This window comes from Cibotium barometz, chromosome 25 (genome assembly GCF_041138505.1).
Source record: "Cibotium barometz isolate CiBa-2024 chromosome 25, ASM4113850v1, whole genome shotgun sequence".
Taxonomy (NCBI): Eukaryota; Viridiplantae; Streptophyta; class Polypodiopsida; order Cyatheales; family Cibotiaceae; genus Cibotium; species Cibotium barometz.
Window position 1 is genome coordinate 244,294 of NC_141070.1, and position 27,629 is coordinate 271,922.

Here is a 27,629-nt window from a genome sequence, read left to right on the forward strand (position 1 = left end):
ATATGAGCAAAAACTCTCAAAATTAGTTTTCTTAGCCAAGAAAAAGAGGAATACAAATTTTTTTTCTTTTTTCTAGAGAGAGGAGAGAGGAAGCTTGGGGTGATTTGGTGTGGGAAGGAGTCCCATGTGTCCCTGAGTTGGCCTCTTGAGTCATATCTCGAGTCATATACGCCCAAAGCCCAAATTTTGGGGCTTTTGAGTTTTGCTTGCTTGGGAGGGTGGACATTTGATGTTTGCTCAAACAAAACTTTGTCCACCCAAAAATTTAGTGTTATGCCAATCAGCAACCATTCAATATAAATTAAGGTTTTAAACTAAATACTTACCACCTGCAAAACCCATCAAATGTCTCGTTAGGTGCAACACACTTGTCCATTAGGGCATACCCATCATTTGGACATCACAGGCTTTTGGACTAGGCATTGCTCAGTTGGTGACAATTTCACCACATCTCACAGGTCCAATTCTTCACCACTTATCTTCTCGTTGAAATTGGGAGGCTTCATAAGCTTCAAGTGTTGAGTTTGTTCCTCATGAGGCATGGAGGAAGAACTGGGTAATCTAGTAGTACTGCAACACTGAGTTGGTGAAGGAAACTAGCTTGAGAATTTGATGGAGAGGGACTCCGTGAAGGAGACACGCATCCAACTCCTCACATAAGGAAGCTCTCTCTACAACCATGTGCGAGATGAAGTTGCCATCATGCTTGAGAACATAGCTCTTATCTTCTCGGCATCCATGAGACTAATAGCTAGGAACTAGTTGACCTCAAACCGTGTGCACTCGTGAAATCTAGGTACTCTACCCTATCCAAGCAAACAACTGCTAGAAAAGAAAAAAATTACAATTCCAAAAGGCTCTGGTACCAACCGTAGAGTACTTGTGACTATGTGCAAGTAGAGAGAGAGAGAGAGAGAGAGAGAGAGAGAGAGAGAGAGAGTTATATTAAACGTCTTCAAATGACCCAATGGGTCGAGATCAAAAGTGATACAATGGTATTCATGTAATCTCATCATGGTACAAAAGGAAACAAAGACTAGAGCTATGAGCTTGGAATGTCAAATCAGAGCAATATGATACAAAGTGGGACCATCATCATCATACAACCTATGGAGCTAGTCCCCCAGTAGGGGGAGGGGGCTATCAAAGATATTGAGCATGGGGTTAGCCTGTAGAAGGCTTTACAAATCCTCCCGATGCACATGCCATTCCCTCTTGGTATGCTTGGAGCTCTAGGGTAATCCATACACCTTTGCTCCCGATTATGTTCCGGTCTGATTAAAGACTCCACCTCATATACACTAGCTCGATCCCCCAAGTTCTCTGGAGCCTTCTACAGATCCGCCCAATGCACATGGCATTCCCTCCTGCTATGCTTGGAGCACTAGGGTAATCCATACACCTTTGCTCTTATTTCGTTAAAAGACTCCACCTCATATACACTAGCTCAATCCCCCAAGTTCTCGGCCTCATTCTCTGGGTCTTCTGAATGACATGTAGTCGCTTCCTTCTCACACGATTCGGATAGATTTTTTGGAAGCTCCTTTGAAACTGTCGGGCCAACCTCATCCTCCTCCAAATAGGATGTTCAGAAGTTGGACTTGACATGCCTCTTCGTGAAGCTTTACTTGATGTGCTTCTTTCTCGCATTGTCGACGGTCCTGTTCTATCAGTTGTTGCCTATACTCGGCCTTCGTACTGGCTTGGCGTTCTTGTTCCTTTTTGAATTGTTCTTGTTCCCTTTTGTATCGTTCTTCATCTTCCTGCCTCTGACGACTTTGTATAGTCTCATACTCACGTCGTAAAAATCGTTACTCTTCTTTCCAAGCATCATTTCTCTCGATCGAGGTGAGGTTTTTGTGGAGGGAGTAATAGAAAGCAGTCTTTTCCTACCTAGGTTAGACCTAGGCCAACCTAGGCCAAGTCTTTTGCAGATTCTACCTTACATGCAAAAATGCCTAATTTTTGCATAATGGGCCAAAATTAGGTCTTGTATATGCCAAAATTAGGTCTCGTATTTGATGTCTCTTGATTGGATGGTTTTTCGCAATTTGAAGTTTGATTTGTTTCATTCGCATGCTTACATTTTGTTCAAAGCATAAGGAATAACCCAATCTGAATTTTTGAATGATGTGAAGGCTGCGAAAATGAGGTGGCCCGAAGTTTTTGTCGATATGGATAATCATACCGAATCTTGGATTTTAGAAGCGATGCATATGGTGAGTTTTTGGAGGTTAAGAGGGGTTTTAAGGAAAGTTTATGTTTACTGCCCTCGTGTCATACATTGAAGTGGGTTCACGGTTTCCTGCTTTTACAAACATCAACCCTGTTTTCCAGCCCATGGGATATTGTAGCTTATTTTTTTGTACTCATAGGTTAGGCCAGTGGTAGAGACTGGATATGAGAACCTGCTGATTGTGCGTTTGCTGATGGAATCAAGGGTTTCAGGATCTCAAAGATCATCAGTATGTAACATGAGCCTCCCTTACTTCTTTCAAAATTACTTACGACAGCAATGTTACTTTATCATTATCTGTACTGCTTGACCAAGGTAGCAGATGGACTGACTGTTGGCAAAATCTTGGAGCAATGGGCGAGTATAAAGCCTGTTATCATGGATGATTGGGGTGAAACTAATCAGGATCCTTCGGTTGAACTCTTTGGAAAGGTTCGAGATGAGTGGATTTCTCATGATTTGCAGGGATATGGATTTGTGCAAACATGTGTGCAGACATCTGCTCGTCATAAAATAAAAGCCAGTTGCTAATTTTCCTGTTTTTGAATTATTGTTTTTTTTTCCCATTGTTACTGTAGATTTTATCCTGGAGTTACAGACGCTCTCAACTTCGCAACATCAAAAATTTACATTGTCACAACTAAGCAAGTAATGTGAAGGCTGCATTATATTTGCTTCAGCCTGTAATGCCATCACAATTGTAAACTATCTTGAATCCATGTGTAGATATGCTTGCAGTGCCTCTGACTAGCCTCTTTAACAAAAACTTGGGGTTCTACTTTAGAAACTGAATTGTATTCTCAGTATCAGATTTGAGAGACTTTTTGCTCTTTTTGATCGTGGATTTCACTTGAAAACATTGGTATGCCAGATCTTGTAGATGATATTGATGGGAATAGAGGAGAATGTCTAGTGCCTTCAAAATAAGGGCTCCACGTGTACTCTTAAGCTTGTGTTTATCAAAGCCCTCCCTTTCACCGTATCCTCTTCCTTTGTGTTGTACATAGTAAGATAAGAGGGTATATCTTGGCTTCCTTTTTTGGAGGGGTTTCTTGCATTGCACCCAGGCATAGACTACCCATGTGACAGACTAGGAAAGTTGTGTTGCATAGAGGGAGGCTATTGAGACGAGGGTTCTATGTGCAAATTAAAAAACTCATCAATTCATTCTTCTACTTGTACAAACTAAGAGGAGTCTACATGATGGCAGGATGATCCTCGGGCATATATTTACATTGGAGCTTGTAGGAGGGGCGAGATTGAGACATCACACAGCTTAGGAACTTTGTAGCTGCAACACACTACTGAGAGGTGTCTACATGATGGGGGGATGATCCTCGGGCATATATTTGGCAAGATTGAGACATCACACAGCTTAGGAACATTGTAGCTGCAACACACTCTACTGAGAGCAAACTCACTGCCCAGAATGGGTTCGTCGGCATCCTGTAGCACCACCAGGATACATCACATGGTCCCCAGCAAACTTGAAATCCTCTCAGATCCACTTGCATGACCATGTTCCTTCCAATTGTCCAACTTCGTTGACTGCAATAAATATATTTGCATGAGTTACAGCATGCTCATGTGGCAGGCCCTCAAATGGGCCATATATTTGCTCAAATGAATGATATCTATGCAAGGCTCTGATAGTCACATGCAATTTCCCAACCCTTGTGTTTTATGCCATGGCTGTACCAAGTTCTACTCTGGGAATATCGATGGAAGAAGTGTCTGCTAAAAAGTCTTACATTTGTTGTGTGATACAACAGGCATACCAAGGTTTAGGTAACACAGGTAGGAGACAGGTAAATCTGGAGCAAAGCAGAGTGTACTGCCATGGTAGAGCCTGCTTGAGTTTATTGTGTGTTCTTGAGTGTTGAGTTTTATATTCTCCCTAGTATAAGCATGCCATGTATATGCCTTGGACTTACACTGTGATAGGCACGGTTTGCTCAGACCCTGCTGAAGGAACTTGCAGGTGTGGACTTCCCTTCTGACCGTATTTATGGACTTGGCACAGGGTGAGTGTTCCTTCCACTTGCTCTTCCACATATTCATTTTCAGAACTCGTTAAACAAGCGAGATTTGTTGCAAAAATTTGTGCAAAGTATGCTTGATTGTTTTGTATACAAACAAGTGAGATTTGTTGCAAAAGTTTGTGCAGTCTTTAAGAATGTTCACTGTTTTCCGAGACCCTGTTAATTTTCCCTAGAACAAAAGTTGAGGTGCTGAAAAAACTTCAGGGCCAACCTGAACATCAAGCTTTGGCATTACAGCAGTGAGTAGTTCTTTGTAGAAACTTTATGTACTTTTTTTGCAAAGGAGGTTGTGTTTCTAAATGCTTGTTCTTTTCGTCATACAGTTTCGTGGAAGACAGGCTGGCCACTTTGCACAATGTGATCAAAGAGCCACTGTTAGACAATTGGAACTTATATCTTGGTAAAAATGCTCTAGCAGTTGCATCTAAAAACTTTTGTTACAGTGTTGAAACTGACCTATAGTACCTCGTTCTGAGCATAGAGACATTTCAAATCAATCAGCAAAACTTCAGAAAGAGCTAAAGGGCATGTTCATGTGAGGATTTGGGCTGCACACATGCGTGCACAGGCACGCTTGTATTAGCATTACCAGGATCATGGATGTGCTCGTTATGTAGGGGCTTTTGTCTTTTCTCTTCAGCCCCGTTGTTGATTAAATATGAGCTAATGCAAAGAATACTGCTCTGATGGGTAATTTGATTATAAGCTGTAAATATCCATATCATCAGATATTGCTGAGTAAGACCACTATACCTACAGATACATGCTTTTAGATTAGTGCATCACCTCTTATAAACACTTCCTCATTGGCATTGACTACCTCTACGGGATTAGCAGTGTTTTTTTTTCCCACAGAGAGAGGGAGACTACATCGCGGGCGGGGGGGGGGGGGGGGGGGGGGGGGGGGGGGGGGGGGGGGGAAGGAAAAAGCCACACTGAAGGCCTGTAGTGCCAGATCGGTCCATCGCCTTCTTTAGTGAGGAAAGGACCGGACTCCGAGTGCGTTGGCAGGTTGCACGGCATGAGTGCATCTGCTCCGAACGTCTGTGCAGAGTGTGGATGATGTTTAGCGAAATAGAACAAATCACCTCCACTGGGGCAGGGGTGGGGGGGCATCAATGGCCTCTTTGTGATCTCCGATTTCTGGCTAACTCCAGTCCCAGGGGTCCACTAAGAAACTGCTGAGGCCGGGTTGGCCGAAATCCAAAAGTCGGTGAGCTGAAGGGCAAGGCCGGTGCTGTCTTTCTCGTAAAGTAGAGTGGTGTCCTCCTCTGTAGCCCCAGCAATCGCATTCCACGTGATGAACGGAGGGTGCTCAACTCTGATGTGGAGCCTTTTTGGGTGATATCAAAGGCAATCTTGCTGAGTCTCGTCGGGGGCACTAGAGTCTGAATAAGGAGGCTCAGCCCGCAATAGCAAGCTAGGTCCTAACCGCAAGGCTACGGTGTGCCAAAAGCCAAAGAAAGAGAGTGACCTTTCGAGGGAAAAAGGTGTCCCAAAGCCTGTGACAATATTCTGCAAGAATATCATGGAGTACACCTTGAGCTTGCCAGGGTGCCACAGCTTCCGGGGTACCATCTAGTGTCTACAAGAGAATGTGTCGGCCCTAGTACTGGAAGAAGGGGATGTCTGGTGCCCCTAGATGGCAGGTCAGGTCACGCCAATGCCACTCTCCTGGATCCCATTGGAGGTAGATCAAGGGGTGGCTCTCCCAAAGTTGAAGTCACTAGGTCGGGTCGTTGGCTACCTTCACATAAGAAGGGTCCATGTGCCATTGGGGGTTGTGGAAACCCACAATCCTCAGGGGGTGAAGGGTAGTCCTCCTCTGTGAGGTCTGCTCATGGAAGTAATCGTCCTTGATCCCCTACCACAAAGGCAAGGGGGGCTGAGTCCTCCTGGATGCTGAAGATCGTCAAAGGAATGTCATATCGTGAGAAGGAAGCAACTTAAATAAAATTGGGAGATATGGATCCATGGGAGTGTGCCACTGGAGAATGGAGTCGATGTCAAGTCTGAGGTGGGTCCCTCCCATGAGGCAAGCAAGCCTCTCCTGGGGGGTTATCCACGGTCTGAGTAGGGCTGGAACTGATGCAACCCCTGGGGAGGTGGGCTGGGCACCAAGAGGGTGGCTGAGGGGAGCTGAAATTAGCAGTGGTTGATAATAAAACTTGCGGTTTGCTTGATCTACATGCATGTTCACCTCAGGTAGCATCAGCATTGGCCAATCTGCTGCCCTATCAGTAGTCTGGCTGCCTTAATATCAGGACAGTCAGAGATGATCAGGGCGGCAGCTCTATACAGAAGGGAGATACTGCATTGAATGACATAGCTGGGGACCCGAATGCAGGTGTATTTTTGCTCTCTTAGATGATTTCTATGAGACATCTTAGGGTCTCATCCACCTTTAGGCTCTGCACATGCTTGTAGATCCAGGATTTCGAAAATGAACATGTTTTCTGATGATGCCAAGTGCATCAAGAGCAAAAAAGTATGGTTCCAGTTGATTTAGGGAGGTTTTGAACTTTGCATGACACAAGGAGATTTGACATATTAAGATCAATTATTTGTCGTGTTATTTCTCAAGAGATATTCCATGCTAGAGGATTGGCACTGAAGAGAGGTCCTGTGACATGTGGAACCCTTGACTGACTTGATCCAGCCCTAAGCCTACTGATTAGAATACTAATGCAAAAGCAATGATTAGACAAAGAGAGAAGAGGGAGATGAATTGTTTATTCAGCATATTGATATGATACAAAAAGATGTCTTTGACTGCACAACTTATTGTTAGCACATTCATCCCCAGTTTCTGCTCATATTTGGAGTCCCTTTTGGTCCCTTTTCATGGCCCTTGGTTGTGGGCTGGCCAACCCTATTTTTTTGGCATTTTTCCTAGGTCAGGTGCTTCATGCCCAGTCGGCCAGCTACATGGTGTCCAGTTGGCCAGCACTAGGTGTCCAGTCGGCCAGCCCTATTTACCTATAAATAGGTGGGCTTGCCTCTTTTATTTTTCATAGTCTAGTCTACCTTTTTGTATCCCTCATGTATGAGACCTTTTATGTCTCTTGCTTGGGACTGTTTCATTGCAGTATATTCAGCATAGTTGCTTCATATTTCTCTCTCTCTTGCACTCTCCCTCACCACACTCTAGTGCTTGTATGCTTCCGCTCTGTGCACTCTTTCATGGTATCATCGCTCCCGGTTCAGCATTAATCTGCTTCCCCAATCAATGTTACTTTGCTGCCCCAGATCCTCCTCAGTTTTCAGCACCTTCATCTCTGTGTTTTCTTCTCAGATTTGGTGCTGGTCGGCTGGCTTCTAATAGAATGTGCAGCGGAAGAAGGGAAAGTGGAAACACAGGAGAGAGAGTGAGAGAGAGAGATGGAGAGGAAACATAGGTGCAAACCTGCTCTCAATATCATCACCAAAAGGAATACATGTCGCGAGCAAGAGGGGAGAACCTCGTATGTGGGGGACTGCAGCTAGACAAGCTAGGCAAGCAATGAGATATGAGGGAGGCATGCCGGCTATATATATGCCTACATGAAGGCAGCCGTCTGGAGATAAAATACCTACACGACTAGGAAAATACCCAGGACCATAAAATGGGGAATAAATATGTGTAAAATATATGTGAAAGGTGACCAGCCCCTCTGACTAACATGGTCAATCCTAGAGGCTAAAATAGGACACCAAATAGGAAGCCAGCAAGTAGGGGATGATGTCTAACAGCTTCTTCCCGGCACTTCTTCTCAGCAGCATGTGGTCTTCCATCACTGGTTTGACCCCTGAGACCCTCTCTTACATCTGTCGGCTGCACTGTTTCAGGGCAGCAGCATCTGTTGTGCTGCGTTTTCTCCCCTATAGGTATTTCTTGGAGTTGTTTGTGTTTTGATTTGAGGATTGGTGGCATCTGGTACCTGTGGTGGACACTTCTTCTGAGATTGTGCATTTTTTCTTCTGACATTGAGCCTAAGCTTTTGTGATGGCTGCCCCAACTACACTTCATATGTTCTCTGAGTCTGCAAAGTTTGATGGCTCCAACTACACTGTGGAAGGTGAAGGTGAAATTAGCCTTGCGTGGAGTGGATCTCTGGGATTTGCTTGCTACAGCCAATGCCACCCCTCCCACCCTTGCTTCCAGTTGTGTGACTCAGGCACAAATTGATATTTGGCGGGTAAATGATCGTCGTGTTTTCTCTTTTTTGATGTTAAATTGTCAAGATTTTGTTCTCCCTCATGTGCGTACAGCACATGCTGCACATGAAGTTTGGAAGGCATTTGCAGATCTTTATGAGATTAAGTCTCCGAGTGACAGATTTTTGGCTTTGGAAACGCAGCTTATGAACTTTTTTTTTTTTTGGGGGAAAAACGATCCTTCTATTAGTTAATGAGAAAACGCCATAAGGCTACAAAGCTCACCTCACAAGGAGGGATAATAAACACAGTGAACACCGGAGCTCCACCCCTGTGGCTGGCCGCTCTCTGGGGGGGGGCTACCTAGTAGTACATGCGAGAGGTGAGAAGAGCCAAACTGGAGGCCTGTAGTGCCAAGTGACATCCTCGCCCCTCGTGATGAGGAAAGGGCCAGGCTGCCAAGTGCGGAGGAACGCCTTGCGGCGACCTCTCATGCGATCCGAGTCGTCCTGAAGTTTCCCCCAGTGTCCTCTCACAAGGTGTGAATGATGTCCACCCAGAGGGCCTGTATGACCTCCGCCGGTGGAGTCGCCTGGCGGTCTATGGCCTCCCTGCATCGGGCTCTACATATGTGCCAAGCCGTCATGCTGCTGATCATCTCCCATCTGTGCCCGTCTCCCTCCTGGGAGACTGCCGAAGAGAAGTCTGGTGTCGGAACCACCGCCATCGCCTTGTCAGAGACCTGGATGGTCACACTGCTAGGGACGTCCTGGTATCCAAGGGCCGGGCCGCTGTCCGTGGCCCAAGCCACCGCACCCCACGTCGCCATCATCTCACCTGGCGAGCCTGCAAAAACCATCCTGAGAGCGCGCTGCCAGACCTGCTGTGCCTGTGGGCAATCCCATAAGCAGTGCCGCTGCGACTCCTGTGCATGGCCGCACCGAGGGCAGGATGCTGGGTGTCTGCCAAAAGCTAGCCAAGCCCCCACAACCAGTCCTCTATGCGTTGTAAGCCAGAGAAAAAGCGTCACCTTCCGGGGCCGGAAGCTGGCCCAAAGGCGATGCCAGAAGTCCCTAAGGAAGGCATGGGAGAGCCCCTGTCGCCGCCAATGCTCGGCCGCCGTCGGGGTGCCCGCTATCTTGTGCCTCTGGATCCGCCGCCCCAGCCTCGCTGTGTACTGAAAAAAGGGGGTGCCTGGGCTGGTAGGGGCCGAGTAGGGATCTCGCCAAAGCCACTCGCCTGGATCCCACTGAAGGCGAATAAGAGGCCTGCTGTCCCAGGTCCATAATCTCCAAGAATAGTCCTCCCCTATCGAGGCCGGTGAGGGGTCTACATGCCACTGTCTCTGATGAAAGCCGACCACCCGCACCCTCTGAAAGATACAACCCTGGAACTCATCCAACTCTAGTCGGGTCCTCTGAAGCTGGCCTCCCTCTCCCACCTCGAAGGTGAGTGGGGCGACTCTCTGCTGAGCCGTAGACCGCTAGAAGGATCTCATGCCGAGTAAAGACGCCCATCCACTGTGGAGGTGGAGGGTCCTGTACTGGAGTCCGCCACTCCCGGGGGATGGCTGCCTCAATGTCTTGCCTCATCAACTCTCTGCCCCTCATCCCGCTGAGTCTCCTCTCCTGAACCTCTAGAGGCAGCTGCTGAAAACATATCCAGTCGTCTAGGGACTAGGCTGGGCCGGAACTCAACGGGCCCCACGACACGTGAGATCGCGATCCAACCATATGGCCACTGGGAAGTCGGATCAAGGGGTTCCAGATCAATGGTTGCCTCAGGCGCTCCTCATCGGTGCCCGGGGGAGTCTGGAAGAGTGACGGCCTCAGATGCTCCCAGGCCCTCAAAAGGCTAGCTGCAAAACGCTCCTCGAAGCCAAGGCCCACTCCTCTGGATCGCTGCTCTGTAAAGATCCACCTGATGCTAGGGGTCCAGGGGCCGCTAAGAGAAGGAGTGCGGCTGAGAATCCTGGAAACAAGAAACTCCTTCCACGGCTCAGCGCCTGGTAGGAGGCCACGAACTACCAACTTGCCAAGCAAAGCTCGGCTCTGACAAATAGGATCAACTATGCCCAGGCCGCCTCTCTCCCTCGGCTGGGTGATCACAGCCCATGCCACCTTGGCCCTGGCGGGCCGCCCGTCGCCACCGGACCAAAGAAAGTTCCTGATGAGCCTCTGCACCTGGCCAATGCACGCCCGCGAGAAGGCCCAGCAAGAAGTGATGTACCACATGGTAGCAAGCAGAACCTGGTTGGCCACAACCACTCGGCCAGCCAGAGATAAACGAGCGGTACTCCAATACAGAAGCTTCTTCCGAATGCTCAGAAGAAGGGGGGCTATCTGCTGCTTCGGAGATATGTCAATGCCCACATAGCATCCCAAATAGCGCACTGTAGTGCCGGGGGGCAGCCACTAAAACCCATCAACTGGCCTCCAAGTCAGGGGGGGCACAGAACTGACCCACAACCCACACGACTTGTGCCAGTTGATCAAAGCGCCCGAAGCTCTGCAAAACCTGTCCATGGCTGAGGCGAAGCGGCGGAGGTTCTCCTCCCCTCCCTGAAGATAGACAGCAGTGTCATCCGCAAACTCCGAGTCTAGGAGCTCCTCCGAGGTGCGGATGGGGAGCTGGAGGCCCCGCAAACCTGTATCCTGTGCCGTCAAGAAAGTGCTCATGGCCTCCGCCACAAAAAGAAAAAGAAAGGGCGCCAAGGGGCACCCCTGCCGCACCGAGCGCGAGAGCTGGAACCTCTCTCCGCGCACGCCTTGTATCAGCACCTGGCTATGAGCCGATGTGTAGAGTGCAGAGACCCCACGGATCCACTGAGGGGGGAAGCCCATCCTCTCCATAGTGCCTTCCAAGAAGGCCCAGTCCACCCGATCATATGCCTTCTCGAAGTCGAGAAGGAGCACTGCCAGATCCTCCTGCCGAAATCTAGCCAAAGCCGTAGCCTCCCAGAAAGAGAAGATGTTATCCAAGATGCTCCTATCCTGGATGAAGCCTGTCTGCGTGGAGTGGATGATGTCCGGAAGGTGAGGTTGAAGCCGCCTGCTGATCGCCTTAGCTAGGACCTGTAGGCCGTGCCTAGCAAGGTGATCGGTCTCCACTGTCTAATCTCCAGTCTGTCTCCTCCCTCTTTGGGGATCAAGTGAATCAACCCCTCTGCCATGCTGTCCGGCATGTCTCCCGACTCCATGATCTCCTGGAATGCCAATCTGAAACCCCTATGCAAGAGACCCCAGGACCTCTGGAAGAAAGCCACTGAGAGACCGTCCTCACCAGGGCATTTGCCCCGAGGAAGTGCCTGAAGAGCCTCCTCCAGTTCCGTATCCGAGAAGGGGGAGAGAAGGGAGTGGTGCAAATGGGCCGGCACAACCGGTCTCGTGAAGCTCTAGACTGCCTCCCGAGCCTCTCTCACCCTGTCATCTGCTGGCTCAGCAGAGAGCAGATCCTTGTAAAAATCTGTGGCAATCGCCCGAACCCTGGGGGGATCCACCACCACCTGGCCATCAGCCTGCCGAAGACGCCTGAGACCCTCTCGTCTGAAGCGAGGCCCTGTCGCCTCAAAGAAATCTCGAGTCACTCTGTCTCCAAAAAGAAGCCCGAGCATGGAATCGGAACTCCACCCTCCTCTCCTTGATGGATTTGATCTCTGTGCGAGCTGACTCCATCTGCTCTGAACTCCAAGGGCTCGTAGGCTCCCTCTCCTGAAGTCTCTGAAGGGAAGCTAGACTCCTCCGCAGGCTCCTCTCCTGCTCTCTGAAGCCTCTAGACGGTCCAGGGCAGCCTGTCTGAGCATCCTACTGATCTCCTGCAAACCCCTGTCAAGATCGCTGGCTGTCGATCCTCTCCTGAACTGAAGCTCCTGCCAGACCTGCTCAACTCTGGTCGCAATCTCGGGCTCCTCTATGAGACAATCTGGAATCCGGACGCTGTGGCCTCGCTCTCCTCTCGTAGGGTCATCGATCTGGAGAAGCACTGGAAAGTGGTCTAAAAACGAGGAGCCTGCAAGTCCCACAGTGCCACCTCTATCGCAAGCCCACTCATCAATGTAAAACCTGTCGATGCGGGAAAGGTTAACTCCTGTGGCCCGTCTATCCGAGCGCGAGAAAGATAAACTCCCCTGCAACCTGCCAAACTCCGAGAGAGTCCACGGATCCTGGCCTCTCACTTGCAGCACTAGTTCCTCCCAGGCAGCGAGCTCCGGCCCATGAATGGTCTCCTGGCTGCCCCCCATCCTGTCCTCTGCATCCTCCAGCATGTTGCAATCCCCCCCTAGGCACCAATGGTCTGCCATGGGGAGGGACTGCCTAATGGTGCTCCAGAACTCAGCTCTCCCGGTCGCCCCATTAGGGGCGTAGAAGTTGAGGAAGCCAATGCGGTCTTCCCCAACCCGAAGGATGATCCACTGCGCTCGACCCTGGACCAGAGTGCCCGAATCCACAACCTCGGATAGAAGCTGCTCGTTGACTGAGATGCATACTCCACCCTGGTTCCCCTGGGAGCCATATGCTGGTGACCAAAAAGTGTGACTCCTGCCTGGCAAGATGTTCCCGCAGGTGCGGGTATGCCCGACAGAAAGGTGGTGCTCCCGGATGAAAAGGATATCTATGGGTCCTCCAACGAGAGCCCTCTGGATCTCCTGGCGAAGTCTGCCCCGACCAATGTAGCAGCGAGGTCCACCAAGACCCTGGATGTTCCATGAGAGGATCCTCATGGATGAGCTATGGCAAGTGAAGCAGCCGCCACTGGCTCACCCCTCTCAGCCGGCCCGGATGAGCTGCCCTCCACTCTGTGAGTCTTGGGCGCCGGCTTGGAGGGAGAATAGTCACTGTGTGTCCGGGTGCGGAGTCTCTCCAAAAAGAGGGTGACCTGTCTCTGTGTCCAGCCCCACTCCGCCTTCGCCCTAGTTTTCCTAGATGATATTCTTGTGTACAGCAAAACGCGTAAAGAACACTTGGCACATTTACGATTAGTGTTCCAGTTATTGCGACAACACAAGCTATTTGCGAAGGAGAGCAAATGTGAATTTTTTGAAAGAGAAATTCACTATTTGGGCCACATTATATCCGCCCATGGTACGCGGATGGAACCTGAGAAAGTGGAAGCTATTCTCAAGTGGCTAGCCCCAAAAGATCTCGAAGAACTGCAGATTTTTCTTGGCATGTCGGGGTGTTATCGACAATATGTAAAGGACTACGCGAAGATCGCAGTCCCGTTATTTAACGGATCAATTGCGCACAAAAACAAAGAATATATGTTGGGAGGGAGACCAACAAAAGAAGCTTCGAAAAACTTAAGGTAGCCATAACAGCTACACCTGTTTTGACTATAGTTGACCCTACTGAGCCGTTTGTCTTGGAGACAGACGTTAGTGGGTGAGGCCATTGGAGCCGTGCTTTTGCAAAGGGGACACCTTGTTGCATTTGAGAGCAAAATTAGATAGGGCTCAACGTAACTACTCGGCTTACGAGCGGGAGTTACTGGCCATCGTACATGCACTTAAAAAGTGGAGACACTATTTATATGGTGCCACTTTTGAAGTACGTACGGATCACGAAAGCTTGACATGGCTTTCGCGTCAAAACAAGTTGAAAGGTCGGAAAGCTCGGTGGGCGGAGCTCCTATAGGAGTTTGACCTTCAGATTCGCTACCAAAGGGGTAAATATAATGTTGTGGCGGATGCGCTTAGCCGCATGCCACAAATTAATGAGTTAAGCTTTACGGTTTTCAAGAATGAGTTCTTGGAATCACTCCGTGGCTTGTGTGAGCATGATCCTGTCTTTACAGAGGTCTGGCACGCTGTACGCATACGCACTTTGTCACAGCCGCGCCCACCTTCCTCGTTGGCACGTAATGCTAGTCCGGAGAGGCTGGCCATAGATGCGGAGGGTAGCGAGGCGAGAGTTAGTCCGGAGAGGCTAGCCGAGTCTTTGGGGTATAGTTTTGAGCTGGAGAGCTCAGACGTAGGCCCTTCATCACCTTTGTTTTTCGACACGGTTTCAAAGGATGATGCTAAACTCAAAACTATCACATGCACTCTGCATTGTAGTGCATGGTGACAAGATGGCTCGGAGTGCAGAGCGCGTGGAGCAGGAGCACCATCGCGCAGGAGGCCGTCGTCCTTGGGGGACAACCCCGGGTGGTATGGCAAACTAGATAAGGACGATAGAAGGGCATTTATGAGGGCATGACGTTCTAGCTCGTGGCTCGGTGGGGATGGCCAAGATTGTGAGCCTCGCTCACGGCTGTCATGGTTGGGTGGCGAGTATGCTTGCACTCCCTTCATGGTTTATGGTTTGTTTTGTAGGTTTGCCTTACGAGGAGACTTGGAGGCTTGATAGTGGTATCAAAGCCAACCCTAGCACACAAGAAAGAGAGGTACGCTGTTGGCATCATTGTGTCACGGAAATCGAGGTAAACTCTCATCGTTTCTTTTGTTCCTAGCGTGTTCTTTCCATTGTTAAGCCTTGTGAAGTTGGATGTAATTTCTGGCATCGAGGGAAAACTGTCTTTTTATGACATGACACTCTGCTACGTGGTTGAATGATCACTCTCCATGCCACCTTGGCCTTGGCTGGCCACCCTTGGTGGGAGCGTGTGAAGACCACAGATGCTATGGTGAGGCCCATAGTCCACCTATTGAGGATTGTAGACGCTATGCAACCATGCATAGGCAAGGTCTACGAGGCCATGGATCGCATGATAGAGAAGTTGAAAGACTTCGTGCCTGATGAAGACAGATACGAGGAGATCCATTGGTGCTTCTACAGTCGTGTATAGTTCAGCCCGACCCTTGGTCTTTCAAAGGTTTTGCGTTTGGCTTATCTATAGTCCTTCATTCATTCTCTTCAAAGATAAATAAAGCAAAAACTCCTAGCAATAGGAGGGGGCCCTTCAGTGGGTAACTTGGAACCCAATAAGGTGTAAAGATCTCTCTCTCTCTCTCTCTCTCTCTCTCATCTCTTAAAGTTTGAAGAGATAAAAAAGTGGATTGCTAAAGACTTGCGAAACTTAGGATAAAGAAGGCGGTGTGAGACTTTGTGTGACAAGATCCTTCACTACGCATAATTCGGCTGCATGTTACAAAAACAGTCCCCAAATAATCTCCATATGCATCACACTCAACTACAAAAGATCTATGCAAGTCTGGAATAATAAGAACAGGCCTTGAGATGATGGCATTGTTCAACTTTTGGAAAGCTGTTCTTTCGGAATCGGACCAACGGAATGCAACTTTCTTCTTCATTAAATCATGCAACGAAGAAGCCAAGAAAGCAAAGTGTTGAATAAATCGACGATAGTACGAACATAAACCAATGAAGCTCTTGACTTGATGAACATTTTGAAGCTCTGGCCAGTCCTTAATAGCTTGAATCTTTGCAAGATCCATGTGTACACCATCTTTTGGAACAATATGCCCCAAATAATGGATCTCTGACAAGAAGAATTCACTCTTCTTTCCATTGATGGAAAGCTTGTGTTACATAAGCTCTTCAAAAACCATGGCGAGGTGTTCCTTATGCTCAGCCTCACTCTTTGAAAAGATAATAATATCATTAAAGTTCTTGATAGTAATCTTATTAAGGGCCCTATAATCAACACACATTCTATATGACCCATCCCTTTTTTGCACAAGCAAAACTGGAGAACAATAAGGCGAAGATCTTGGCCTAATCAACCCCTTCTCAAGAAGATCATTCACTTGAGTCATAATTTCCTCCTGTGGGGCAGTACTCACCCTGTAAGAAGGTCGGTTAGGAGCAGAGCTACCAGGGATTATGTCAATACAATGATCCTCTGGCCTCTCTGGGGGTAACTGTCCAGGTAGGGAATCAGCAAAACAATTAGCATATTCACTTAAGAAACCAATCTTATCTTGATATATGGGAGTTATAGAACCATGTTCAACATTATCACGTACAAAGACCAAGTAAGAACAAGCTGATTTCTTTATTGCCTTAGAAATAGAAATGTGGCTTACAACGGGTATGGTACTCCCAGTGGTACCTGCATCAATACAAACTTCTCTACCCCTATGAGTAAAGTTTACTTTCTTCTCTTTGTGCAAAATCTTGGGATCCAAACGATGATGCCATGGCATCCCGAGTATCACATCACATCTCGTAAAGTGGTGCCACCAAGAAATCTATATCCTCAATCTGTATGCGAAGCTTCCCAATGATGGGAGTGACCTTGACTTCTTTGCCCTCAAAGGAGGCATGTGCATGAAAGTCCATGCCCAATTCTTTGGGCTTTAGCCCAAGGGTAGTAGCCATCTGAATGGATATAAAGTTATTTGTAGAGGCATTATCAAAAAGGAATAAAGCTGTTTAATCCTTTAACTTGCCCCAAGCCTTGCATGAAATTTTGCTCTTTAGCTCATGTGCAGTATTACCCTGTACATCGGGTATAACATTCACACTTGGTTTTGCATCCTGCACATTATTCCTTTTGGCATTTTGAGGACATTGAGATTTCATGTGATCCTTGCTCCCACATAAGAAGCACTTCCCTTCTTTCATGCAATCAAAAATGTGCTATCTAGACAGCTTAGGATCATCCTTTTTACCCCCGACTTCTTTTTAGAGCCCCCTTTTGCACCCTTGGACTCATTGGGCATAAACTTAGGTGGCTGTCCACCCTTTTTTGCTCATTTCCAACTCTGAATTTTCCCTTGTATGAGCTGAATTCTTCCCTTTTTGATGCTCCCTTGCCATGTAGTTCCTTAGAAATAGTAGTTGAATATATCAGCTCCTGTAAAGTGTTGTGGGGATACACTGCAAGGCTCTTCTGGATGATTCATTGTAGCCTTGACTCAAATTTCGTTTTCTTCTCGTGCTCACTAATCGTCATGAAAGGTGTGACCTTGAGAAGAATCCGCCAAAACTTTGAGACATATGAGGAAACGGACTCGCCTTCATCCTGTGTCAGCCAATCCCATTCTTTTCATACATCTTTTTCGAAGTGAGAAGGAAGGAACTAATCATAGAATTGCTCCATGTACGAGCAGTTGTTCTATCCAAGAGCTTTGCCATCCACCAATCACTTGCAGTCTCTTTATGATGCATTCCCACATGCCTGAGCATAGATTTCTCTGTGGAGTCCTGAGTGCAAAAGGCTATTTCAAATTGCCTTATGAATGCAAGTACCTTAGTTCTAACTACTTGGCCTTCCTAGCTCTATTTCACATGATGAAACCCATGTCCGGACACCAGACAGGTGGAAGAAGACACGGGGACAGGGTCCATAAGGTTTGATTAAGAAAAAACACCAGTTTTGGTTAAAAAGCAAGAAAAAGCAAAAAGTCACACTAGGTTGACTGTGAGCCAACGGCGCCATTGGAAAGAGGAGACTGAGTCAGACCAAAAAGCTAAAAGTCGCTTTTTCAAAAAGTAGCTTCAAGGCGAAAAAGCAAGGCCCTAAAGCTAGAAAAGCAAAACAAGAACTTTTGACTAAAGTTGAGTAATATTTTACTATTAAAAAAACCAAAAGCAAAGCAGCAACATCACTTTTTGGCAAAAAGCAAGGCTTCCCCAAGTATAAAAGACGCATGAGCCTCTCTTGAGCATCAAGTTGAAGAAGAACCTCTTCATTGCATTGTCCTCTTCATTGAAGCGTGGAGATCATCTTCTCCATCATCATCTACTTGATCATGAACCAAATCATGGAATTTTTCATCGTTGCCCGCTGATTCAGAATGCCTCTATCAACTGTTGTGCCATGTCATCACTTGTCCATAAAATTGTATGGATCCGTACAGCCGTACGGAACTGTATGGACATGTGCAGGAGCTGTACGGAGTGAAAATTTCAAAAACCCTAAAACTACTCCAAAACCCTAAAAATTATTTTTTGGAAGTGTTTATTGCCCGAAAAACATTAAAACATGTTTTATTGTGACCAAATGGCTCAGATGACCATATTGGATTTCGCAGTCGGACAGTCGTATTGTATTTCGCAATGAGGTGGTCATTGCGACCAGATGGCCCAGATGACCATATTGGATTTTGCAGTCGAGTGGTCATTGAGACTAGATGGCCCAAATGACTATTGGATTTCGAAGTCAGGCGGTCATTATGACCAAATGGTCCAATTGACTGTATTGGATTTCATAGTCGGGCGGTCAATGCGACTAGATGGCCCAGATAACTATGCAAGAATTCTCGGGCGGTCCTAGTGACCAAATGGCCTTGAGCAAGAGTTTGAGCGGTTTCCCTCGGGAACCAGATGGCTCAGCACGGTTTCGATGAAACTAGACATGACAATCCATGAACAAGAGGATCATTACTTGTGCACTACTTATTGATGTAATCATGTATGTTTGAATTTCTTTGACTTTGTGTGCTGTTTTTGATGTGTGGGCAATGCTTGGATTTATGGCATGTGATAGTCCACTGGGCTCTAGACTAACTGGCCAGTACCTGGAATACCCTGTAGACGCAAATGATGCATACTTGTTTGATGACTAGATTGTGTCTAGTTTTTGCAGAAGGTAAGTATGCATTTATTATATCTAACACATGTGACAAGCCATGAAGATGTACCATTAAGAACAAGGACATCGGTGAAAGAAAAGGCATAGAGATGTTGCCAGACGAGCAAAAGGCACCACATATATGGGAAAGACCATGGCTCGGCCTCTTGTCTGCCAAGAGGGTCTCTCTGTGTCTCCTGAGCTCAAGTAGAAACAATCCCAGGCATCTCTGATCCTCAAACTCCATGACCCTTCATAACGGCCCAAAACCCTCTTGGAAGAGACATTGATATCTCCCTCGGATCTCATAATAGACTGTACATCGAAAAATGTAGTGTTCCTCTCTCTACCTCCTGGTAGCATAGCTGACAAATGCGGTCATCCAAGATTTGATGCACATAATATCGCCCTGTCTCAATCCGCAGCTGGTGTGATGAGGTCCGGATCTGTCCAATGGCACAACATATCCCATGTGATAGGTGTACATCCATGTACGTCGGGCGGGTGATAAAATCATTTGGTGAGAGGTGTACAAAATGGCTCTTGTAATGAGCCATTTTCATGCCTAAGGGCTCAAGGGGGCTAGTCCATGTCTCCTATGTGTCCACTCTGATGATATCCATCCTGATCACACGGTTTTGCTCTGAGCGGGTGAGGTCCAAAAATGGAGAGAGAGAGAGAGAGAGAGAGAGAGAGAGAGAGAGAGAGAGAGAGAGAGATAGAGAGAGAGAGTGCTTGCAGGCCATTAGCTCATAGTAGAGAGAGAAAGGGAGAGTTGAGAGTAGCCTTGATAGGATTGTAGAAAGAGGAATAGAGTGAGGCCAAGCTCAGAGTAGAGAGATAAGGGGAGAGAGAGAGAGAGTCGGTTCAATGGGAAAAAGAGATTGAAATTTGATTTTTTGACATATATATGGGTTTGGGATAACTTTTAAAGCAACATATGGATGTACATGATGTACTTGGAACACATGGATATACATGGAACATATGGATGTGCTTGGAACACTTGCAGTAGTCCGCAATTGAGGACAACTGCGATATAAGAGGGAGGAAACTATTTGGCCCTTCTAGCTCTATTTCACATGATGAAACCCATGCGTGGACACCAAACAAGTGGAAGAAGATATGGGGACAGGGTCCATAAGGTTTGATTAAGAAAAAGCACCAGTTTTGGTCAAAAAGCAAGAAAAAGCAAAAAGTCAAACCAGGTCAACGGCACCATTGGAAAGAGGAGACTGAGTTGGACCAAAAAGCTAAAAGCAGCTCCAGGGCCAAAAAGCAAGGCCCTGAAGCTAGAAAAGCAAAACAAGAATTTTTGACTAAAATTGAGTAGTATTTTACTATTAAAAAGGCCAAAAGCAAAGTAATAGGCAAAAGCATCACTTTTTGGCAAAAAGCAAGGCTTCCCTAAGTATAACAGAAGCAAGAGCCTCTCTTGAGCATCAAGTTGAAGAAGAACCTTTTCATTGCATTGCCATCTTCATTGAAGCGTGGAGATCATCTTCTCCATATCATCTACTTGATCATGAACCAAATCATGGAATTTTTCATCGTTGCCTGCCTGCTGATTCAGAGTGCCTCTATCAACTGCTCTGCCATGTCATCACCTGTCCATATAATTGTATGGATCCGTACAGCCGTACGAAATAGTGTCCCTACATAGACAGGAGGGCCACGAAGTCTTTCCACACGCTTACTGCCGCTTAAAACAAAGGTAACCTCTTTCGAGGTGTGACAGTAAGACGAGGGCTACCTCAGAATCCCAACCTTCTCTCATAGATAATGACTCCTTACAGTCATATCCAGCATCATATATGGTACAAGCTTTGTAGAAAGCCAAGCTCTGATACCAATGTAACATAAGGGCAGCTGTAACACGGAAATCTTATCAATCATGAAAACTGATCAAACACATGAACATGCCAAATAATCAATTCTACACAGGACACCACACTAGGGGTCAGAAGATGGGTTGACTCCCCCCCCCCTTTCTCCTCTTATGGTTAGATTACCAAAAAGGAGTATGCTTTAGATACAACCTTGCGGGTGCCCTGGGATTCTCCACTGGTAGCACCTGATTCTTCGAGTATAATATGAAAACAAAAGCAAAACATATGCTGAATTTGATGCTTGTCTTCAGAACAAGGAGCACATGCAGGACAACCATGGACAGACCATAGCATTCCCACATCAGCCCGGGACAGCCCTGCATCTCCATCTTCCACCTGTCTGGCTCACAAAGCAAATCGACCAGCCTTGAGAGGCTGTTTTCAGCAGTCGACCAGCTGTCAATAGCCACAGGAGGAGTCGACCAGCAGTAGTTTACATGCCAGAAGGTCTCCGATCAGCAAAGGATGTCTCCCACAAATCGACCAGCACTTATGCTCTTCCAGATGCAATGGCCAGTAGCTTTTCAGGGCTGTAAACAGGCGGCCAGCAGTAGAGAAAACCCCAGAAGAAGTTGACCAACTTTCTCCTCACTCTTGGTTGAAAACTGTCGCGGTGGATAGCGGTAGAAGGCTCCAGAACTGGTTGATTTACTCTCCCATGCACTTGAAAAGCATGCGCCAGTCCAAACTCGAGTTCCTCCATGTGTAATAGAGTCTCTCTGCCAATAATAACTAAGGCATGTGCTTTTTAGGTCCAGAAGGGGGCGCCTATATGCAGATGACTCAAATCAGGTCCAGTGCCCGTCTTTTGGCTGCCACATGTATTAAAATAGTCTTGCCCAGTGTGAATAACTTAAAAGTTGTCCGATCACTTATAAGTGAGTGTGGACCTGCACCCATGATTATTAGTATGTGAAATCATAAAGCTATAAATTGGGTTTTTAGGGACACTTACCACCTACAAAACACATGTAAACCACCCGTCAGTCCCAAATAGGTGTGCACATACAGGTCCACAGGGTGCCGAGGCATCCCCGGCCCCATGGACAAACACAGGCAGTAATCTAAGGCATTGTCCAGGCAAACAAGATAAGTCATCCAAATATAAAATCAAGGTCATGCACACACATGAGTGCAACTAGACCTGAAGAAACACCCATCTGCTTAGTTGTATCATGTATCAGATAGTGTTCAGGGCTTCATTATCCTTTCGAAATCTTCCCAGAACATAAATACAGAACATCACCAAGAGAGCTAGTCCTGAGAAATCACATCATGTTAGGCCCCATGAGCCATACATGTACACCATGTCACGCTCCACAAGCCATACATGTACTATCATGTCAGGCTCCATGAGCCATACATGTACTGTCATGTCAAGCTCCATATGCACACCATGTCAGGCTCCACAAGCCATACATGTATGTCATGTTAGGCTCCATATGCCACACATGAACATTAGAAAATAGAAGCAATGAGGAATTTTGTGATAGGACCTCCCTTAGGCTGGGAAATTTCCCCATATTTTTTTTGGATTTTTTCCACATTTTTGGCATCTTTTTCTAGCATGTTCCATTTTATGCTCCAGTCGGCCTGCTTTATGCTGGCCAACTAGGCTCTCTACGGGCTATATAAGCATGGGCTTTGCCCTCAGTTGTATCATCTCATTTTCCGCATATTCTGGGATCTTGGTTGCACCTATGGTGTGACTCGTGCTGCCTACTCCAGCTTTGTAACCACCTTTTGGTGTATATGATCTTCCTTCAGTTCCTGTGCATCCTGTATTTGTGAACTTCAGTTCTCTTTCATTGTTTGGCACTTTGTCATGGTATCAAAAAGGGTTCAGACTAAGGATTTGCTGGACAGAACCTATATCTGTTTCTTCCCAGAGGAGGTGGGCTGCGTTTTTAATCTACAGGCTGTGTTTTCTTCTGGTGAGCTATTGCCCTACCACGGACTAACTAGAATGCCAAGTTCTAGTTGCCACACCCACCCAACCTTCATCGCGCAGCATCGGGAGGGACTCCCATCTTCACCCCTCTACTTTTTACCTCAGCTTATGCTTTGGCTAGTGGTGGTTGGTTTTTGGTTGTGTTCTCATCTACAAGCTTATTTTTGTTGAATTAACAGCCTCTTCTACCATTCTTTTTCCCAACCTTTCCCTCCCTCTTGCTTCTGAACCCTCTCTCTCTTTCCTGCCTTCTTAGATCTGCAGGCTGCATTTTCTTACACTTTAGAGGAGTTTTCATGCAGAGGATGGCTTCAAATACTTTCACCATTCCCTAGTTGGAGAAAGACTCCAAATTTAATGGCTCCAATTATCCCTAGTGGAAGGATGCCATCTTTAACCTTCTGGTGGGTCTTGATCTTTGGCGGTTCGTCGATGCTTCTACTCCAAACCCCGACCCCACAACTAACTCACCACACAGACTATGAATTCCTAGACCAACATGGATCTTCGGGCTCGCACAGGCATCTCCTACAACTTGAACCAGCCATATCTCTCAGAATTTCTTGGTATGGATAGAGCTGCCCAAACCTCTAAGGAATTATGGGATGCACTTGCAACCCGTTTTTAGAGGAACACTTACAGCCGCAAGCTTCATTTAAAAGCTCAACTCAATGAGCTGAAGATTACCGAGACGGATGATGTCATGGCCAAAGTGCAAGAACTCAAGAAGATCCGTCAACAACAAGCCATCTTGGGAATCCAAATTCCCGATGATGACTTTGTCATTGAGTTACTGGGCAAACTTCCTCCATCTTATCAATCCTTTAAGGATACCATTGCCTTTCGCCCTGTTCTTCCCCCAGCAGTGGATGCGGTTATTGGCATGCTTCATGATTGGCTAGATCTCATGAAGATCTACGACTCTTCTCCTACTGAGTCAACTTTTTTAGCCAAAGGGAAGCCCAAGTGGCAGGTAATAAAAACAACAGCAAATCCAAGGAGTTTGCTTTAGGCTCCAAGGATAAAAATAAAAGAAAAGAAAACGGAGAGGAAATGCCACTACTGTGGCAAGGTTGTCATCTTCGGCAAGAAGAGCGACAAGGAGAAAAAAAAAATAGGACAACTCCAACGACAAAGAATCCAAACCAAAAGACAAACATGTGGCCTTTGTTCTAGTCGAAGAGTGCATCTCATCCATTGAGACGCGGACTACTACCTCTCTTGAGGACTGGATTGTGGATTCCGGGGCTACTTCTCACACGACTCACAACAAGGATATCTTGGAGGACACTCACTATGTCTCTATGCAATTCCGACTTGCGAACAACCAACCTGTTGATACACCGATTATGGGTAGTATTCCTCTAGTCACTCCCTCGGGGAGGCCCCATTACCTGGAGAATGTTCTTTATGTTCCAAAGTTATCCAAAAACTTACTTTCTGTCTCCAAGATGGCCCACAAAGCCTATGGCTTATACTTTGATGATTAGGTTTTGGAGATCATTCACAAAGATTCTCACAGGATTATCGCTCGGGGCATTGAAGAGGGTGGTCTTTACTAGATCACCAGTTTTCAAGAGGAACCCAATCTCGATCACTCTCATCATCTGGTCCAACTTCTAGCTTGTCATCAGGCTCTTCTTACATAGGAGGATACTACTCTTTGGATGCCCGTTATGGGAATCTTCCCTTCTCTTCACTAGAGCTTCTTGTCTCCCGCCAAATGGTGGAAGGCTTGCCTCGACTACCTTGGATGTTTGGCATCTGCTTAGCTTGTCTACTAGGCAAGCAACATCGAGATTCATTTCCATAGGAGTTCTCTTTTAGGGCTTCCACCGCTCTTCAGCTTGTCCATATGGATTTGAGCAGACCTATGACTGCGGTCACTGTCACCATTTGGTCCATCTCCATTTCTGGAGCCACTTCTATGGGAGTGTCACTCCATAGAGCGGCCAGATTTCTGCCATGTTCACATGGGCCCAGGTTAGTGTCCCATGTGAAAGGGCCAGTTTTATGGTGTCACATGGACGAGAGCCAGATCAGTGCCACCCGTGTACGACCAGTGCTGCGTCACATGGACGGGAACTAGTTTTGTGTCACCTGTGTGTGATTTGCTTCGTGTTCTATAGACGGAAGCGTGTTGGTACCACCTGTGTATAGCCAGGATGGTGTCTTACCTATGGGACTGTCACTCCATAATAGGAAGACCAGGACATATTTATTTATATTTGTCACGCCAGTTTTGTGCCCGACAGGAACCTCTTGTACAAGTTTCATGAAAGGGAGATTTCGTCCACTATTCGTGCATCGCTGCATCAATTAGGGAAAAAGCGCATACCCATCCGTTGCAATTAGCTTATTTGGTGGGGAACTGAACATCTGAGAGGGACCTTATTGATAAATATGTAGGAGCTTGTCCCATGCCCGTACTAGAAGTATTGCCCGTAATCGAAGACATTCGAGTTTCGAGAGTGAAGGGAAAAACTTTGTTTGAAATGGGTGAATGTCAATCGAATCTCAATTATGTTCGTGACTTTCATTCAAATGTAGCAGATTAAACTTTGTCAAAACCAAAGGGAATTGTATCAACTTAAACTAATTGATAAATTTTTGAAAGTCCATAGTTATCAAGCCCATGAGAAAACTGAGCAAATAGTATGCACGTTTGGTATGACAAATTACAAAGCATCATAAACAAATATTCCGGCTAATATCGCTCCATCAGGAGCATTCGCATACATACATACATACATACATACATACATACATACATACATATATATATATTGTATTTCTTGGAGTATTTATATTTGTACAAGTGTCATGGGCCTGACAGGCCAGATTTCTCCACAAGGAAGTGAAAACAACCAAAAAGAACTGGTTCAAGTCGATGAAGAGGTGTTAGGTAGAGTAGCCCCAAATCATAGGCTCATTCCCACCTTCACCGGGTGGACACCTTCCTTTCACTGGTCTTCCAGGACCGTGCACCAACAGGCACGCTCGTACTGACGCAGGCCAAAGAGTACACCGCGGAGGGAACGTGACCTGGTTCTCCCCAATGAGCTTCGCTCCCAAATTCCCTAGTGAGTCTAATCTTCACTGGCTCTCAGAAGCTCTAAGAGCGCGGTTAACAACACCATACAAGGAAATATACTAACCACACTAGGAAGAATTTCCTGAATATGGTCAGCATATACATGCCATGCTCCTGCACCACGCAACTTAAAGCATTTTTTGAATTTAAATTAGCAAATTTCAAATTTATACAAATGAGAAAAAGAATATGAGAGCACCTGGCAATCCAGATACAACCGGTACAATTTGTATAGCATGTATAATCGAGCACATTAGGTACTTCACACGTGTGTAGGTACAACCAACCATGTACTATGCAGGTACCTATACTTGCAGCAGATACAGCAAAGGGTTGGTACAAGCGGGTACAACAGGTACTGCAGGGCTAGTACAGGCGGGTACAGCAGGTACTACAGGTTCAACAGCCAATAGGTGGGTACAGCAGGTACTACAAGGCTGGTACAAGCGTGTACAGCAGGTTCAGCAGCCAACAGGTGGGTACAGCAGGTATTGTAGGGCTGGTACAAGCGTGTACAGCAGGTGGATACCACAGCAAAATTCTAGGGTGGGCAGCCTCAGGCAGATACAGGCGACGGGGAGTAAGCTGCAGGCGATGGAGAGAAAGAAACCACCAACCCACCATGTGGGGAATTTTCAATAAATGTTCCATGCAAAAGCCTTATCAAAGGTTACAAAACCTTAGACTCAATTTAATACTATGGGCACCATCAAAAGGAAATGTCCAGTCCTTTTAAATGTGTGTGAATACATTGGCTTATAAACATTAAAGTTAACCATAGCTTATGGATTTTACATTTTAAAAGAGGCAAAATGACAATACTTACCACCTGTTCACACGCCACACCACCAAGTCAACAACAAACAACATTCCACGGTACACTAGGGGCATCCCCGTCCAGTGTACTGGCACGGCATAACAGGAAGACACGCAAACAAGTCATGCAAAAATAAATTTATGCATGCAGGCCGGCTCTTTCTGGCCCCAATGCTGGTGTCATTTGTATTTTCAGTATTTCTAGTATTTGTGTTGCTGATGTTGCTTCCATTGTTTAATAACAGTTAAATTAAGTGTTCTAAATATGTGTATATTGTCTTCCGATCTGTAGGCCTCCTGTAGGGAGTGGTCACATTGGTATCAGAGCCCGGTCGTCTCTCTTTCTCAAGAGGAGACACAAAGTTTTGAGATCGGAAGCAAGCACGAACACTTAATTCAATGGACAGCCAGGGCAGCCCATTAGAAGTGCTGAATTCGAGGGGCCAATCAAGTGCTTCACGGGATTCCGATGCATTGCATGGAAGGCATAAGCCTCTTCAGAGAGACAGTGCATACATGGAACAACCATCATGTGGTAAAGAACCCATGCACGAGGAAGAGCCCAATGCATTGAGGGCTGAGTTGGAGCACATGAAGAGGCTCTTGCAGGCAAAAGAGCAACAGCTGAAATTCTTGCATGAGGACCCCCATGTACAAAGTGTCATAGAAGCCAAGAAAGCTGATGCTATGGTGGACATGACTTTTGAGTCTATGGCTCGAGAAGTGGGTAAGAAGCTAAGGGAGCTGGCACTCTCTTATCTTATCCGCAAGGGTGACCTTAAAGAGGGGGAGGATGGACAGCTTATGTTCAAGAATCCACCCCGTTTGCAGCATGGAGACCCAGCCTCTCAAGGATTGAGATCATATCTGCATAAAGAAGAAATATCAGTCACCTCTCGCCATCCATGCGGAGGAAACAGATTTATGCATGCTCAAGGCCATTTGGATTCTAGGTATGTACATAATGGGGATAGTGGTCGGCATG

The 27,629-nt window shown here is 46.7% G+C and overlaps 1 pseudogene across 1 annotated transcript in view; it reads left to right on the top strand.

Annotated features, from left to right (window-relative positions):
- The first annotated feature begins 2,073 nt into the window (after positions 1-2,073).
- Positions 2,074-27,629, top strand: part of LOC147624128 (uncharacterized) — a 30,885-nt pseudogene continuing 5,329 nt past the window's right edge. The window contains exons 1-7 of the transcript XR_015269051.1: positions 2,074-2,219; positions 2,376-2,465; positions 2,552-2,723; positions 2,815-2,884; positions 4,196-4,260; positions 4,452-4,517; positions 4,602-4,678. The product of XR_015269051.1 is annotated as an uncharacterized LOC147624128 (transcript). The remainder of the gene's footprint in view (positions 2,220-2,375; positions 2,466-2,551; positions 2,724-2,814; positions 2,885-4,195; positions 4,261-4,451; positions 4,518-4,601; positions 4,679-27,629) is intronic.